Raw genomic sequence first — 18016 nt, forward strand, 5'->3', positions numbered from 1 at the left:
GGCTATTCCGTTTATCACTTCGGCGTTTATCACTTAACCTCTACAGCAGGTTGTTTTCAGTCCAGACTTCTGGGGTCGGCTGTCTGTCTCTGCCCCCAGACACGCTCAGGATGGTTCTTGCACGCTGGACTTCAAAGGATGAGACTGGACGCTAGGTTTTTTCGGTCTTCAGTATTGTTTATTATCTCTTATCTATAAAGTCCTTTCTCTGCCTGAAGGATCTGACCAGCACGGCAGCCAAAGGCACTCTGCCCACCCCCAAGGCGGCCGCATCTTTTATAACAAAAACTACGTATATCATATTTACCTTTTGTCCCCAATACCTATCATCTTCGTCACCAAGTACACCCTCACCCCAGACCAATCCACAAGTGCCAACACCACCCCAGAAGATGGAAGACAGGAAGAAGAAGGAAGAGCCTGGTGGCACACCCTGATTCCTCCATCTTGTCTCTACAACCCCCCTGTACCGAAACCCCAAAATTTGTGATTCACCCTATAATGATATCTTCCCTTCACCATTTACACCCGAGTGATTCTCGCAGGTTCCATTTCCTCATACATCGGTGGCACATCTCTAGATGGATCAAAATCAAGCCACCAAGTGCTTTTGGCAACATTCCAGGACTCCCGAGCCCCCCAAGGGTTCTCTCGGTAGCTCTGGACATCAGGAGTGATGTGCTGAGCTCCCACACAAACTTACTATATTACCAGCTGAAGTCCGATAAAGCCCCTTTATATAAACTCATTTGTCTCCTCTATCTAAACTCTGTATTACAAAATCTCAGTCTTTTCCAGTTCTCTTCCCGCACAATCTAATTAAAGCATTGTTTCTACAGACACTCACTTTACTGGCTTGCAAAAGGCTGTGCCTGTTACAGCAAAAACTCTGATATGCCCACAAACACAGACGCCCCCCCCCAACACCCCACATCTCAAATTCACGAGACTCAAGGCTTAAGTTGCTGTGGGAGGGGAATTCCTGGAATTCCTTTAATTGGTTTTATCACAGTTAAACATAAATCACCATACTGTAGTTCTGCATAAAATGCTGCACTTATTGCAAACAAAATCCTAAAATCTCCACAAATGCAACCATACAATCCAGAGAATCAAATTACCACAGTGCAGGGGAGGAAGCACACAAACTCACCGGGAAAGGGAGTATCTCTCAAAGTGCCCACTTTTTTCAACACAACACAGCATACAATACTTCAGCATTTACCCACATCAGCTTCCTCTGGTCTTCACACATTCTGGACACAATCAAAATAACAGCACACAGTAAAATTCCAGGGATCAAGTCCAAACCGCTGGGGCAGAGGAACCTCCTAAGTTCGTCTAGCCATGGTTAAAATGTGCCCAATCTACACAAATCACCACTTTTAAACACAATAAACGTCCTCACCCCCGTTTCTCCACTTGTTCCACTTTTCTGCAGGGTACTCCCTGCCCCCACAGCCTGCCCCAGCCGGTGCCTCAGGCCTCACCTAGCCGCTTCAGACGTGGGTAGATCTCCTCCCCACTCACTTGTTCACACTCTTTCATACACCGCACACTCACATGATTACAAACACATGTCCAGACACCACAAACACACACGGGTTCACTCGACTCACCGCTGGAGTCGCTAGCAGTCGCCCTATCGAACAATGAACCCCCGTTTCTAGTCCAGCTGCTCTATTGGCCGGGCTGCCTGCAGGCACAGGAACGAGGCTGCACAGTCAGAGGTCTCTGAGTGACTTACTCAGCAGTCCTATCTCTCTCTCTCTCTCCCCCAGGGCCCCTTAATACATACCGTTTATCCGCACACCAGCAGGTCCTTGTCTGTCTCCGCAGGAGGCAAGCCCGATGAGCTGAGCCCCTCCAGGGAACATCCCTGGGGCACGCCAAGGGGTACTTTTTTCCCCCTGCCCCTGCGAGGACAGTAAGTCTAATGAATTGCAGAAAGAAACCAACAAACTCCACAACTTTTGTGAAAGTTGTAAGGCTGGTATGTTTATTACAGCGCTGCACGCATGTGGGCATCGCTCCCCTCAAAAAGACATGCATGCGTCTGGGAACTCCAGATCTCTTTTTATATTCCTTACTAATCCATATGCATGGAATTTCACAACAGGTTCATAAATATTCATTTTACTGATTTTGCATTACACTTGCAGCTAGTTTTTTCAGTCAGAAAGTACAGAAAGAACTCCTGGGTCATCCTGCCCTGTCTCCTGCAGCCTCTCCATTTGTTTTAGAGTTCAAGGGGTCCTTCCTAATCTCCGTCTTTTGGCTGAAGCAGTTTCTTAGAGCATAGGTTTCTTGCGAGAACAGGCAGTCAGACCAAACAGCTATGTTTGCAAGCTACAGACTTAATTCAAAGATGTACATTTCACCTACATCAAGATGGATTTCTACTCTGGAAAATTTCCACTGTCTCAGTATGGCCAGAACACACTTATCCAATTTAAAGACTTTGGAAACCACAGTGCTTTTTGGTTTTTAAGAAAACACAGAGAGAAATATTGTACCTTCAATGATGATATTCATGGTATACCCTTTGTTTATGATCCTTAACGTATTTGCAGAAGTTTTGCCTAAAACCATGATCTGCCATGTAGATATGTTCAACTCACCTTAGATTTGTACTGCTTTTGTAGGGACAGATTCAGTGGCCTTGGTAGGACTGCAGGGAGCACTGGTAAACCACTTGCAGAGCAGAAAGTGCTGTTCCTTGGAGCAGGAGAGGTGAGTTCTCCTAAGTGCTCTAGAGCAACAAGAGATTTAACTGTATATTTTCTCATTCTGTAGGACTTGCAGAGACTCACATTTTCTGCGTTCAATTTCAGAACTTTTTATATAAGGGCAGCTAAAATGGATAAACAGACTTAACTACCTGCTTAAAGATAATGATGTAAAAGGTGTTTAACATTTGCAAGGACTCAAGATTTTCTGTAGGAAAGACTATTTGTGCTGTTCTTGTGAGCCAGTGAAGGTTTCCTGAAGATAAGGAAAGCACTGTATCTCTCTCAAGGAAGACACCAAGGCTATCACCATGACAACGTGATGAAAGAGAGAAAGTTAAAAGATACAGACTTTCATTGGCTCACAGAATGTTGTGGCTCCTTGTTCACCTATTGAGAACTTTGTTTCTTTCTTATGACCAATGGGCGGTGTTTGTGTCTGTTAAGTAAATGTAAATATCTTGAAAAACTGTAAAGGCAACATGTTGCTATAATAAATCTCTCTTATACAACCTTCTGATGGAGTCTTGGTGCTTTGCGCCATGTCGTGCTCTATAGCGACAGTTTTCACTTTCTTGCATGAACTTGAAAAAATCATCAGGGACTTGTGTGTAGTTGAAGGGGAATTTACCATAAAATTATGATTTAGTAAAAAGAGGGCAAGAACATCTTGTTAATTTTTATAGCATTGGAGAGAAGTACACAGTGGTTTTCTTATTAATTTAAATCAGTGGCTGTTTGCAGCAGATACTAGTTAGTTACTGGGCCAGCAGTGTCATGACCAGCACTGTGCTTCTTGGTATATCAGCAAAATTGTTTCTGTGGTGCTGCTGACAACTTAATTGACTAAAAATTCTACATCTGGGGAAGGTCCTGATTGCAGTCATTGGCCAGTGTTATGTTGTTGCCTGAGCACTGAGCCCTGCTCTGCATCTCCCTCTACCTTATTTCTTCTGCCAGCCTTCACAGCATATGCAATGAGCCAAGAGAAGGGACATGGAGGGAATCACTACCAGTATCTACTTTCTGCCCTCTGTCTACAAGGGCAAATAAATCACAGGGAACAGGAGCAGAGAGAGATTTGGAAAGCAGTTGAGCACAGAGTACTATGCTGTGCTTTCTTGACAGAAGGGTTGCAGTACTAACTTTTTCTTACTGTCTGGTTGCTCTGATTTATTGTAGCTGCTGAGCTGCTACAGGCATGGGGGCATAGTACCCAGAAGAGCTGCCTCTCTCTTTTGCTTGAAGGCATGACACTGTTGATCCCAGGAGTCTGCCCTCATCTAGGCACACATTGCTTGTGTTTCAGAGCTGAGTTATTAAATGTTTTTTGTGGGGCTGTTGAACAGCATGTTGTTTGTGATGACAGACTTCTTTTGTGGCTAGTCCTTTTATCCACAAGGCTGCCCTGGGAATTGCCAACCTCATTGTTATGGCTCTGATGGAAAGTGGTGTTGCTGCGTTAGAAGCCTATAGGAGAATATGGATGTTTGACAAATGTGGTTTACTGGTTCAGATAGGGGTGCACCATGCCTTAAAATACCACAGTATAGATGGCTGGTCCTTTCTGTGTACTTCTCACAAAAAGAATCAATGTTTTATCTATAGGGCCGAGAGCAAAAGGTAGATTCCAATCAAGAACCATTTACACATCAGGCTTCAGAGCAGATACCAAAGACTTTTGTAGAGGCAGTGAATGTACTTCGACCTTCAGCTATCATTGGTAAATAAGGTTATTTTTGTTTCTGTGTTTCCATAGTTTGGTAATTGCTGTGTGTACTTTGCTAACATGTCTCCAATGAGGTTGGTGACAGTGGTCTACATTTCTGCTGGTGTAAATAATATGAAAATGTGAGGTCAATTTTCTTCTTGAAAATATACTGAGCTGTAGGTTAGCTCCCAGTGCTTCCTTTATTGCAGCTGTCATGCTCCTTCCATATCTTGTGTCCTTGTTAACTGCTTCCTCTAGTCCTTGTCCAGCTGATGATGAACCTTTCTTGGAAAAGTTTGAGCATGTTCTCAGGTACTGCATGGCTACAATAAACTGAAACTCTAATGAAGGGCACTAAAATTCAGGAAGACAAAAATATAACCTTTATCCCAGACACATTCCCTATACCAGCAGCAAGGGAGAGAGTAGTCATGAATACTGCATTTTTTGCTTTACAGGAGTTTCCTAACTTGAGGGTTTGGGGTTTTTCTGACCTTCCTTTCCCCAGTCAGCTTCTCTGGTCAAAATCTGACAACAGCATGGTTTGAAGGAGCTATTCCATGCTGCAGATCACCAATACCTGTTAGGTCACTCATGCATATAGGTATTTATTTATAACTGTGGCTGTCTGCAGAGGTCAGATAGGATTATAGGTATTTCCTGGTACACCTCTGAAATTTCCTTTGCACATGATTTATTTGAAAAAAAAAGTTTTTTTGGCAGAGTAACTATCCTGAAGTTTGTAGTCCGTGTACAAATGTACACTACTTTTATGTATTTGCACCTCTGTATTTGGGTGTGGTCTCAATGGAATGTGCATTGCACATCTAACATCCAGCTAGGATGAATAATCTGTGAAGAACCTTGAGTTCCCACTTGCTTATCCAGGGCAGCATTTTTTGCACAGACCAATACAAAAAAAATGATGTAAAAAAGCCTTTTGGAACACATTAATTAGATATTCCTGTGAAAATAAGAATTTTATGTAGCCAGGAGTAGTGCCTGGTTTCCATCTCCTGCTGCTAGAAAAGCCTATGATGTTTTGCTCTGAGTGGAAGGCTTTAGGGGTTACATGAACTTAATGTACAGTTGCTGTCATCTGCCCTGAGGCAGTCAAGTATTGATTCTATTTTTATGTGTTTCCATTTACTTCGGGAGTTGCAGGAGCTGGGCAGCTCTTCTCTCAGAATGTGCTCAAAGCAATGGCCTCTATCAATGAGCGATCCATAATATTTGCACTAAGTAATCCTACAATAAAAGCTGAATGCACAGCAGAGGAAGCATATATGTTAACAGAGGTAAGTAATCTTTAGAAATATTGACCCATTGGGTGATAGAACTCTATTTACTGAGTGTGAGAAGTCAAGAACTCACTATTATGTGGGCTTACTGACATAATAATACAGATCTTTCTTGTTTTCTGGCAAAACTAAATGGAGGTGATTTGAAAAGAAGTCTTGATTTTTAAATAATGACATTTTGCAAAGCTTAAAATGCCTTAAATATTTTTATTACTTTTTAAAAGAATAACCACTAGATACTGTATCATAGCCTTGATCAATTAACTGTTTTAAACAGTTTTTAAACATGTTTTAAATAAATTTGAGTTTTAAGGAAACATCTTATGTTAGCATCATAATAGAGACTAGGCGCCACCTTTAAAATGTAATGGTTAATTCCTTAAAGTAGGTAATGTCTTTGCATCAGTCCAGGAATTCTACTTTGTACTCAGGTCATGCAGGTCGGAACCCATATCATTAACAGTGACCCGTGAAGACTTGTGCTTGCAGCGCAGGTGGTGCTCCTCTGTCCTTATGTTCCCCTCTTGCAGTGTCTGTGTCTTATATGCTAGCAACACCAAGCATTGAAATGTGTGAACCAAGACTAAACACACTTCCTTCTGCACTGTTACCTCAAGACCATTACTCTGTGGGGCTCTTAGCAGAGATTGGGGTTCTGGGATTGTTTTTGTTTGGTCTTTTATTAATAACACTATTACCAGGGCACCCAGACCTTGGTTTTGCCTTTAATGAAGCAAGTATTTTATCCTTTTGCACAACTTTTCTATATAAAACTAATCATCTTTGAAGAGAGCCTGAAGGGAAGGAGATGGGGGCAAGGAAACATCAGGCAGATAGAGCATTAGCTTTAACACTTTGAAATTGCTGGTAGTGCCTTCCTTTACATTATAGACTCCAGCTGGCTCTGATCTCTCCCCTGTCCACAGGACTTCTTTTTTTAAATTTTTTTTTTTTTTAACACAACCCCAAATCAAGTGACTCATGTGAAAATGGGTGGGTGGAGATCTTTCCTTGTTTCTTGATGCAGAACTTATAAACTCTTTCCTTCCACTTTTAGCATGGTTCAGTTTCCAGCATTACAATCTCAGCAATGTTAGCCTCACACTGGGAAGGATATAATTCCATCATGTACAGTTGGCACCCAGAATCTCTTTCATGTTACTGGGCCTATCAGCTCAGAGGGAACTCTTGCTACAGATATTTGCAGATCCAGAGCGAGCCCTAGGCAGGAATAAAAGCCTTTGGACAAAATCTAGATTGTATTTTTAACAGTAGAATCATAGAATATTTAGGTTGGAAAAGTCCTCTAAGATCATCAAGCCCAACCATTAACCCAGCACTGCCAAGCCCACCACTCAAACATTCCCCAAGTGCCACATCTACACATCCCACCCTTTTAAATCCCTCCAGGGATGATGACTTCACCACTGCCTGGGACAGCCTGTTCCAGGGCTTGATGACCCTTTCTGTGAAGAAATTTTTCCTAATATCCAATCTAAACCTTCCATGACACAGCTCAAGGCTGTTTCCTCTTGTCCTGTCACTTGTTACTTGGGAAAAGAGACTGACCCTCACCTGTCTACAACCTCCTTTCAGGTAGTTGCAGAGAGGGAGAAGGTCTCCCTTGAGCCTCCTTTTCTCCAGGTTAAACATCCCCAGCACCCTCAGCTGCTCCTCATATGACTTGTGCTCTAGAACACCTTCACCAGCTTTACTGCCCTTATTTGGACGCACTTTTAAATTAAGATGGTTTAGTATCTCTCAGATATCTTGCATTTGCTAGAGTAGTGAGTTGAACAGTGTTTCAGTATCATAGAATCCTAGAATGGCTTGGGTTAGAAGGGATCTTAAAAATCATCTTGTTCCAAACCCCACTGCCAGGGGCAGGGACACCTTCCACTAGACCAGGTTGCTCAGAGCCTTATCCAACCTGTCCTTGGTTGTATTTTATATACATTTACTGATGCCCCAACCCTGGAAAAGTTCAAAGAGTTAGAACTAGATGATCTAAGGTCCCTTCCTACACAAACTATTCTAGGATCCTATTGTTCTTCAATTACAGTGTTTGTTTTCATAATGCTCTTTAGTTCTCTGAAATGTACTCAGTTTACCCAAGGTATGCCATTCAAAATATGTTTTTCCTTATTTTTCCTTTCAAGATACAGTAATTACCTAGAAAATAATCTCAACTTTATTTGTCATTTAGCTAACAAAGTTTGTCAGGCAGTTAGGGATCAGAGCCATCAACCCGATGTGTCTCCTGGGTTTGGGAACAGCCTAACCCTTGCTGGTGTGAAATTTTAGGCTAAACTAGGCAGTCAGTGAGGAAACTAAGATATTGCTAACCTTTTATTTCTTTTTCCACTACATGGTACTTGTAAAAGCCTGACGATGCTTTAGTGCCCTCTGCCAATATGTAGTCTGTGGGCTTTTGTTGTGTTTTAATTTGCATCATCTTTGGGTCCTGTCCTCAAATGCATCCATATGTTTTGCTCCCTACACAAAAAGACTTTTGTCATGGATATGCCCTAACATTCAGACATAGTGCCTGAGTCTTTAGCTTCTTTGGAAATTTGTTCTCAAATGGAATAGTCCTGAGGAGCCCTAAATATTTTAAAATAATGTTATTAAACCTGTTACTCAGAAGAAAGTCAAGATTTTTTGCTTACAGGGGTTTTACTGCTTGAGGAAAGGGTCATTTATCTGGAGAGTATTGTTCACACTCCAGATTCTGGATTAGTTGTAATAGTTTGTGTCAATTAAAATCCTTTCCAAAGGAAGGATAATCAAACTGTATTATTCACTTAGAGCAATCAGCAATAAAAATATGATACAGTAGTGAGACAGAGTGGGGAATTTTCCAGAGTAGAAATCCATCTTGATGTAGGTGAAATGTACATCTTTGAATTAAGTCTGTAGCTTGCAAACATAGCTGTTTGGTCTGACTGCCTGTTCTCGCAAGAAACCTATGCTCTAAGAAACTGCTTCAGCCAAAAGACGGAGATTAGGAAGGACCCCTTGAACTCTAAAACAAATGGAGAGGCTGCAGGAGACAGGGCAGGATGACCCAGGAGTTCTTTCTGTACTTTCTGACTGAAAAAACTAGCTGCAAGTGTAATGCAAAATCAGTAAAATGAATATTTATGAACCTGTTGTGAAATTCCATGCATATGGATTAGTAAGGAATATAAAAAGAGATCTGGAGTTCCCAGACGCATGCATGTCTTTTTGAGGGGAGCGATGCCCACATGCGTGCAGCGCTGTAATAAACATACCAGCCTTACAACTTTCACAAAAGTTGTGGAGCTTGTTTTTTTTCCTGAAATTCAGTAGTCCCTCTTTTCATCCATCAGTGACCAAGTGACCTTTTTTTACTGGACTTTTATTTCAGTCACCTTTTGGTAGTAGCCATCACTCAGACATTGTTGAATAGTCCCTGTGATGGTGGGTCCTGGCTTGTGGCCATGGTTCCTGATACATTGTTATGGTTATAATAATGGTCTACACACAAGTACTTTATTTTGTGTGTGAGTAGTTCCTCTAAGTCATTGCTATCTTAAAGAACAATGATAAATAGATTACTTCCATGAATTAGAAAGCTGCACAATTCAACATGTATGCTTGCCCCTTTTGCTTTCCAGATGCTTGCTGCAAAAATATTCCATGTTCTGCAGTTGCAGATTCATGCAGATCCTTACTGATTCTATGATCTCTTCCAGGTCCTACTGGAAAGAGTGGGTTTGGTTGTTGTTTTTCTAGGATTATAGAAATTGAGTCAGCAAGGGATTTAAGTATGTGCTTGAATGCAGTTGCATTTGGTAGAGCCATTTGCCTTCTTACATTTGGCTGTGTGCTCGAGTGCCTTTTGATGCAGTCCTAGAGCTGACTGGGAGCTGTAGGACTCTGGTGTCCCTATATTTCATGATGACTGTATCGCTCCATACTGTTGGCTCTTTAGAAACTGACTGACTGATTACTCCTGTTTAACAGGGCTGTTGCTTGTTTGCCAGTAGCAGTCCCTTTGAGCTGGTGACTCTGAAAGATGAAAAAACCTTGAAACCAGGCCAAGGAAACAATGCTTATATTTTTCCAAATAAAAAATAAAATTGTCTTCTTTTAAGCTTTAAGGCTAAGCTATTAGCACATCTTCTCATGTTCCCTTGCTACACAGAGGCACAGTTAGTGAAGCAGCATAAAGAGGTATTCCAGCATTTAAAGCTGAGAACTTGATACAGGCGGTCGCTTGGTGATCCTCCGGCTAGCCCTCACCTCCTGGCCTGTGCCAAGAGTGGCTGCCCCCTATCCGCCCCTTGAGCCGGTCTGGGTGGCAGTAGAGCAGGGCTGCCTAATTCCCCGAGGAAGCAAAGCTGCTCTGTGTGGCTGCTGATAGGAATCCCGAGTTGAGGAAGCCAGAACCAAGGAGATGAGAGGGGCCACTTGTATAAGTTCTCAAGAAGGTTTAATCTCCAAGAGGGTCCAGGAACTAGTCACAGAGCTCCAACAGGGTAACAGCAACTTAAGAAAAGGGGAGGGTACTAGGGGAGAATACCCAATAGTAGAACAGCAGGGGAGGAACGTACGGTGGGGATCAGATTCTAGGTAACCAATAGGGGATAACATGGGAGGGGATCAGGCTTGGCACACCAATGGAACTTTGAGGGAAGGGTGATAGACAAAGAAGGTTCTACAGAAAGGGGTGGGGTTACATTTGATGAACAAGGGAAGAGGGCAGTACTTCCAGGATTGGCAGGGAAGGGTCTGGAAATCAGGGAGGTGCAAGGGAGATTGACATGGGGACTGACATAAGATTAGGCGGGAAAATAGTAGTAAACAACTTCAGGGCAAAACCATTAGGGAAACCGAACAGGGTACATGGAACAAACCATTATAAACTCACAATAAGCAACACCTTAAGATTACAACAGAAAAACAATCTACCACAAGAACTCAAATCAGAAGCATGAATGAAAGCAAAATCGGTTAAGGATGGATGTTAGGCATGTGCTACATATGTGACGTGCACAGTGAGCTCACTCAGCTGGATATTTCTAAGAAAACAAAAGAATGTTATTAAAGGCTTTGAGAGCTGCTGCATTATGGGTTCCTCTGCTTATTTTTGCAAGGAAGGAGATAATAAGTGTTAATGTGCACTTCTTGATGTTATGTCCGCACAAGCGAGGGTAGAAAAAAAGCACTAGAGATATTTCTCTGCCATCCCTTTTCTCTCCCTTTCCTCCCTGAGCTGCTAAGCTCCAACTGATGCCTTTTCCCTGGTCCTAAAAATTAAGAGCCAGAGATGGTTAAGGGATAAAAGGTTTTTACCTTGGTATTTAATAAGGATCCTTATGGTGCACCATTTCGCTGAGGTGGAATGCACTGAAATGCACATACACACAATAGATGGCATATACAGTTTTATAGACTTTAGAAATCAGCATATCTAACAAAGATGCCCCAATGAGAGGCTTGAATGAATAGCGTGATATCCTCCCATCCTGAGGAATTCCCCCCTGGATGGGCGAAATCTTTAGTTTACAGGATGTCTTCTATAGAGAACCTTTGTTTCTCAAGATAGTGTAGAGCTTTCTGGCCTCCAACTGCAAGGCATCTAGAATGTTTGGTCTCCTGGCCTAACAGAATACTAGGACTATGCTAAATTATCAGACTTTAGGAATTACAAGTATGCATGCTAAGAGTACAGAGGATACATAAAAGGTATATAAAAGGTATATAAAAGAAAAGGCAAAAAAATATCTTGGCATCACAACCCCTTGTCAAAAGCCACCTATTAAGGTAAATGACTAGCACACATGGTAATAGTTTTCCAAACATGTAAAAAGCTATGGGACGATTTTTAAAATAACATTCTAGATGATGCACAGCTTCTCAGCTGCAGGCTGTGTATTTAAAAATTATGTGGCCCTAATTAGAAATCATTTTATTGTAGGTGTGCCTCTTGCTGTGGTCCTCAGCAGTGTTCGACATATTAGTGATAAGGTTTTCCTAGAGGCTGCTAAGGTAAGTGTGGAAGCAGAGTAGGCTATGACTCCTGACATAATGGTGTATTATAAATACATATTTTGATATTGGCTTTTCACAAATATTAAAATGGATTCTATATGTATAATGTTAAAGTAACTTTGCTATATTTTTTTTATTTCTGTCGTTAAATAAACTTAGACATAGTAGTGTATGCTGATATAGTATGCTTGTGTTAAACTGCCTGATGGTTGGGATAGCATTCAATGAACATAGGATGAAGACCTTTGCCAAACTATCAGTACTTACCGTCTGGGCCAAATCCCAAACTGGAGATGATAACAAGAATGGACTAAAACCACAGCCAAAAAATGTGCATGCTCTAAAAAGGTGGACCCGAGGAGGAGACATGCTAAACAATTCTTGGAACACGTAAACTAGTTTGGGGAAAAATTTTAATACGTATAATTGTTAATGAATATGCAGTAGACTGATGCAATAGAAAGGGTATTTAAAGAGCATCTCTGAAATAGCAGGTGTGCTTTTGGCAGAATGCCAAGCACCTGACCCCTATATCTCTGCTTTATTGTCTTTGTCTCCTATTGTCCTTTATTAAACTTTTAAATTTTTCCAGGAGAGTGAACCTTGTTTTTCACAGGTGGATGACATAGTGGGCAACTTCTCAAATCTTGCTGAAACTCTGTGGTTTCCTGTTTGATTTTTGTTGATTTTATCCCTCCCCTACAGAAAAAGTTAATTTTGATCAAAGAAAATTGTGACAAGTATCAGCTTCCATTGCAATTTTAATGTTTTTATGCGGAAACCAAACACAAAAATATAAAATCTGTCCAGCTGTAAATTGCCTCCCAGCCTTGTAGCTCTGACAGCAGGCCTGCCTCCTCCTCCTGCCCTGCTCTGGGTTCTGCAGCTGGCAGTGCAGTCAGGGATGCAGGTGAGCCCCAGGCTTCTGTCCTCTCCTGCCTTTCCACTCTAGAGCAGGAGCACCTACCACATCAGAGTAGCCAATGAATCAACTGGCCAAATGCTTGGGCATTTGTCATGGGTTGACCTTGGCTGGATGTCAGGTGCACACCAAGTCCTCTATCACTCCCCAGCTGGACAGGGGAGAGAAAATAAGATGGAAAACAACTTGTAAGTTGAGATAAAGCAGTTTACTAAAGGAAAAAGCAAAAGTTTGTGTGCACATAAAGAAAGAAAAAAAAATACGTTTGTTCTCTACTTTTCATCAATGAGTGATGTCTGGCCACTTTCCAGGAAGCAGGGCTTCAGCAAGTGTAGCAGTTGCTCTGTGTCTTGGTTAAAGACAAGTTAAAGGCTGAACACTCCAAAATGAATTACCTCCCTGTCCTGGTTTGAAAGACAAGTGTCTGCCAAGGAAGGCGGGAAGCTCCCTTGGAATGGAAAATATGACCCCCCCCCCCCCTTCCCTCCAAATTATTATAACTCTGAAATTATGGGACTTTCAGACAAAGATATGGGAAAAGGAATAACAGTTCTTTACTAGTATATATAGTTCTTTATAGTATATATGTATAACAAGGCAAACAAACAACCACGACAACAACAAACAAAACCAGAAACCCATAACAGCCTTCTCTCAGCTGTCAAGCCCTTTCCCTTTTGGCGTAGTTATGGTCACAGCTGGCAAGGGCACTGTTGGCTCCTGGCCAGGCAGGGCAGGTGCAATGATTCCCCCGTGGCTGAAGGGGGCACTGTGGTGCGAGCTCGGCCGCCTCTCTGTAAGTGGGTAATGGCAGGCGTGATGGCAGAAGAGATGAGAAAGGAGCTTCCTTTACAAACTCACAGGAGCAGCCAGTCTCAGTGCCCCTCTGGATGGCAGAATGGGCTGTAGCTGGAACCACTGAGCAGTGGCTGCAATGGCAGAGGCAGGCACACCCCAGATGGCAAAGTGTAACAGAAAACTCTGCAGCCTTAGCAGGAGCCGTGGGGATTAGGCAGACACAGGGTGCTGGGCTATCTGAAAAACAAGGTTCACTCTCCTGGTAAAATTTAAAAGTTTAATACAGGACAATAGGAGACAAAGACAGTAAAGCAAAGATTTACGACCAGGTGACTCTTGGCATTCCACCAAGAGCACACCTGCTATTTCAGGAACACCCTTTATATACCATTTCTATTGCATCAGCCTGTTATATATTCATAAACAATTATGCATATTAAGACTTTTCCCCAAACTAGTTTACATGTTCCAAGAATTGCTTAGCATGTCTCCTCTTCATGTCCACCTTTTAAGAGCATGTGCATTTCTTGGCTGTGGTTTTAGTCCATTCTTATGATCACCTCCAGTTTTTGGGCTTTGGTCCATACTTTCTACCTATGGTAAGTGTTGATAGCTGGCATATCAGTAGTAGGGGTCCTCATCATATGTTCATTGAATGTTATCCCAACCAAGCAGGCATTTTAACACAAGCATGCTTACATCAGCTATTTTACTACTACGTCTGACAAAAATAAAAACTGTATCTTTACACCAAAGCTACTTTAACATTATACATATAGCATCCACTTTATTATTTGCAAAAAGCCAATATTATAATACATATCTATAACAGTTAGAGTGTAGCGAAAAAGCCCAAGGCAGATGGCAGCCGGACTTCTGTGTAGCAGCTGCCGCATGCAGACAGGGAGATGCCCCTCTGGGAAGGGGGAGGGGGTCTGGGTCCCAGGTTTTTCCCCTGAAGCACCCTAGTAGATGGTGAGGGTCCTTTCCACTCAGATTGGGTGTTAATAATGTGAAAAACGTCAATCACTTGTTTTAAAATTTTAAAGGTTTAATAGTAATGAAATGGTTATAAAAATAGTAATACAAATTAGAGCAATAAGAATTTGGACAATCAGAGTTAGAACAAAGGACAATAAAAGCAAAGAATTATGAATGTTTGGACGCTTTCTTTTTGAAAGCATAGCTCACTAACAAAGGATTAACCCTTAAAAGCAATAACCTGTGGCATATTCATACATCTCATACATGATTCAAAAATTCTTTTCAAACAAAGGGTGTTTTCTGGTTATTGTCAACTTCCCCCCTTCATCTTGTAAATCATGGTCAGACTCCATGAAGTCTGCAAGGAGACTAGTTCTTCACGATAAGGAGGCAATAGTTCTTCTCTTTGGGATTTTAGTGTCTTGTTGCTGTTATCTCTGTATGAAGAATTTCTTGATTATCTCATCCCTTTCTTGAGCTTGTTAAAAAAAGTATCTTACATAGTATAGTTTCTATTTTAACATTATGTTATAACCTAAAATTATATTTCACACACTACTTAAGAAAATTAATACAGCATACCTTTCTAACATAACATCTCTTAATTGCGAGAGCCAATCATCATAGTACCCATTTATAACAGCACAATGCCATGGAATTTGCCTTGAGGCTAGTGCAGGACTGCAAAACATAGACTCTTGGAAAACCCACCTGAAGCAATCCCCTCAAGGAAAAAAGCAAACAAAAGGAAATCAAAAGGGAGGCATTGCTGGCACTGCCTCAGCTCTCTCCCTGCATGAATGAAAGGGAAAGGGCAAGAGAGCTCAACCTGAGTGACCCCAACTTTAAAAAGACATGCACCTGCAGGCCCCGTGGTTTTGTTTCTGACCAGAGGGTCTTAAAGAGACAATAACAATTTTGAGCACAGATAGATATGGAATACAATAATATTTTGGGTTACCCAGGACACTCCAGAAGGCAAACATTGTAAATGGTGAATGCCCTCTGTTCGTCCTCCTTCCCTTAGCTTTGATATCTGAGCTGATGTCATATGGTATGGAATATCCCTTTCATCAGTTTGGATCGGCTGGCCTAGTTGTATCCCCTGCCACGATCTTGCCCACTCCCAGACCCTAATGGAGGGTATGTTGAAAGATAGCACTGATGCTGTGCCAGCGCTGCTCAGCAGTAGCCAAAACACTGGTGTGTTATCAACACCTTTCTAGCTACCAGTGCAAAGCACAGCAATGTGAGGGCTGCTATGGGAAATGAACTCCAGTTCAGCCAGATGCAATTCAGCAGCCCTGCAGGCATTGCTGCACTCTTATAAACTCCCACGGTTATGGGGAGTTCAGCCTCCAAAAAAAGGACCTTTTTTTACTAAATGATTGCAAGCAGAATTCACTGATATGAGCACAGGTTGAAAAGTTGATCATTCAGAAATTTGAGATTTTGACTACCTTATACTACTTCTCTGAGAGCACTCTAGTATTAAAAACATTGCAATTTATTTCTCTAGGGTGTTTTAGCATGTTATTGATCCCATTAGGGATGCATTAAATAAAACTTCTTTGTTTTTCTTACTCAGGCATTGACAGAAAAGTTGACTGATGAAGAACTTGCACACAGAAGACTTTATCCTCCACTGTCTAATATTAGGGAAGTTTCTATTTATATCGCTGTCAAGGTGAGTATGAAGCATAAAAGTGGATTGTACTAAAAGTGGTTTATGTGTACATTAACCTGATGAATTATACAATATGACCCTTGAACACTAGGTGCTCGGGCACAAAAAACACAGCTCTTTGTGCCTTTAATAGGAGACAATCATAAAAATTTTGAGTTTGTTGGATGCTTCAGTTTGACAGTGATGATGGGCCAAAATTATCCTCCTTTGATTTCTGAAATTAGGTTTTCAGATCCCTGATAAGGCATCCAGGAATTGTAAAAGTACTTTAGTGTTTGTCTTTCTCCAGTTTGTCAGTCCTAAATATATTGCAATGGAAGCATAGGTATTATGCGACTGTATTAAAAGGCGCAAACTGCATGGTGATTTAACTTTTCAGGTTATGGAATTTTTGTATGCAAACAACATGGCTTTCCATTACCCTGAACCTGCAGACAAGAACCGTTACGTTCGATCAAAGGTTTGGACCTATGAATATGAATCCTTCATGCCAGATGTGTATTTCATTTTTCCACACTCTCACAAGTAATTAAGTAATTGGAAGTAATTTATGGAAATCTTTTTGAGATTTTACAAGGGGATTTTCTGCAGTGATGTACCAAAGGATTTTTCTTCCATTTGTTAACTTTTTCAAGGTTCTGTTTTCTCTAAGTGAAATTGATTTTTTCTTTGCATACCCTTGTTCTCATAAAAAGACAAGCGTGTGATGTTTTCATGACATCACTGACTCAAAAGCTAAGTGGACCTGCCACTTCAAACGATCTCCCCCCCCCCCCTCCCCCCAGGCAGCTAATGAAGCTGAAACAGAAAGTGTTAGCAGGCAGCTATTGATACACACATTTACAAAAGTTTTGCTGAATGCTTCTTGTGGTCTCGATCCAGTATATTTAGTTCGGTTTGAATACAGGACTCCAAAGATGTAATGCTTAGAAGCTCTTAGTTGATCACTCCATCTTCCTCACTCCCTATCCAGGTTTAATTTGTCAGAGCTTTTGTGTGAAAAAAAAAATTAGCAAGTTGAATTTTTCCTTGCAGTGAATAGTATTGCACATTTGATACAAATACCACAAGATGCATTCCTTTTTATTTAGTTCAAATCAGGTTTGAAAGCCCTCTGTTCCTTCGTATTAGCAGTCGAGGACACACAGTGAGTTACAGTCTGTGACCTCTAAATCTGGTCTCCATAACAAGAACAATGGTATGTCAGACTCAGAAATAATGTGCTGTTCCATAGTTTGCTGCATCGAGGCGAAAAGGACAAAAATAAATATATAGATATAATAGGGCTATACTGGCAAATGTGAAGCCAGAATCCAAAGAGATAGTAGAATAAAGCTTGCTCAGGATTTACCCATGGCAAGCACCTCTCATATCCTCATTTTTATTGGAAAATGCAGTCTCCACAGAATAGGCCCAAAATAGAACTGAGGCTGACCTAAAACAGAGGCTAGATGGAATTAAAGAATAAAGTAGGTATTTAATAAAAGGCCTCAATGGATACACCTTGGGCAGTACAAGAGCCCAGCCAGGGCTACACCCAAGATGAACCCAAAATGGTCACATAATGGATGACCGGTCACAAGGTCTCTCGCTTTTATAGGTTGTGGTCCATTAGCATATTGGAGTTAATTGTCCAATTATAGCTTGTCTTGGTTTGGATAAGACAGGTGCCTGCTAAAGAAGGCAGGAGCTTCCCCTGAAATGGAGAATGCAAACCCTCCCCACCCCTCCAAATTGCTATGAATTTTAAATTAAGGGGCTCTCAGGCAAAAGAAATACGGGAGCAGGAAATAACAGTTCTTTAATAGGGAAGGGGGGAAAAAACATAAAATGATAAAATAAAAACAATGCAGTACACTAAAA

General features: G+C 41.4%; 1 pseudogene; it reads left to right on the forward strand.

Moving 5' to 3' along the window:
* Window positions 1-16984, forward strand: part of LOC132341406 (NAD-dependent malic enzyme, mitochondrial-like) — a 30762-nt pseudogene extending 13778 nt beyond the window's left edge.
* Window positions 16985-18016: the final 1032 nt, after the last annotated feature.

Source organism: Haemorhous mexicanus, chromosome W, assembly GCF_027477595.1.
Source record: "Haemorhous mexicanus isolate bHaeMex1 chromosome W, bHaeMex1.pri, whole genome shotgun sequence".
In the NCBI taxonomy this organism is placed as follows: domain Eukaryota; kingdom Metazoa; phylum Chordata; class Aves; order Passeriformes; family Fringillidae; genus Haemorhous; species Haemorhous mexicanus.